Source organism: Micropterus dolomieu, linkage group LG02 (genome assembly GCF_021292245.1).
Source record: "Micropterus dolomieu isolate WLL.071019.BEF.003 ecotype Adirondacks linkage group LG02, ASM2129224v1, whole genome shotgun sequence".
Taxonomy (NCBI): Eukaryota; Metazoa; Chordata; class Actinopteri; order Centrarchiformes; family Centrarchidae; genus Micropterus; species Micropterus dolomieu.
The window spans coordinates 32,287,636-32,288,747 of record NC_060151.1 but is presented as its reverse complement, the minus strand read 5'-3'; positions in this window follow the sequence as shown (position 1 = coordinate 32,288,747).

The following is a 1,112-nucleotide window of genomic DNA, read 5'->3' as shown; positions in this document are numbered from 1 at the left end:
CTGAACGACCATCGTTGGTATCTTCACCTGAGGCCGAGACTGAACGACCATCGTTGGTATCTTCACCTGTGGCCGAGACTGAACTACCATCGTTGGTATCTTCACCTGAGGCCGAGACTGAACGACCATCGTTGGTATCTTCACCTGAGGCCGAGACTGAACGACCATCGTTGGTATCTTCACCTGAGGCCAATAGGTTACGTTTGTTGAGTTTCCTGGGAAGTGATGAAAGGACAGCATTGTAAGTGGGGGATAAGTGGTGGCGTTGAACCCCATCCTCTGTTCAATGACGGCTTCTCCACCCTGGTGTAGATGCTTCCTTGACACCATGGTATCCTATGACGTGACTTCTTTGTTCACCTGCATCCCCACCATAGAGGCAGTAGAAACCGTCAGGAAACACCCTACAAGTTTCATGCAGAAAATATCTTGTTTTCACAAGGAACACACTGCCATTCAAATATGCACACTGACTCATCACAAGGGCAAACACCCGTCACACAGTTTTCCAATTAGCAATCAGAGCTTTAGCATAAAAGGGCAAAAGGTGAGCTCTTCAATGGAGCAATGGATGCCAACATTGGAAACAGAGGCAGAGCCAGACGAGGACGAGGACGGCCAAGGACCGTAATCTCTGATGAGATCCGAGCCACTTTGGTTGATCATGTGGTCAACCATGGTCTAACAATGAGGGAGGCTGGGCAAAGAGTTCAGCCAAATCTGAGCAGGTACACTGTAGCATCCATCATCCGGACTGCAGAAATCATCTGAGGATGAAGCAGGTCTACAGGGTGCCATTTGAACACAATTCAGAAAGAGTCAAAGAATTGCGATATAACTATGTGCAAGTGAGTCCCACAATTGATGCATACTGTCAACACTGTATACAGTAAATTATACATATTTCAATGTTGTAATCCTGATGATTGTGCTTCACAGTAGTGACCACTCCATGTCTATTTCTGATATTGTCATGTGTGTTTCAGAGAGTCCTTGAGCTAGAGGTGGCTGCAGTGGAGCACCAGTTCATCTTCATTGATGAGGTCGGGTTCAACCTCACAAAAAGACCAAAGAGGGGAAGGAATGTCATCGGCCAGCGTGCCATTGTTGAA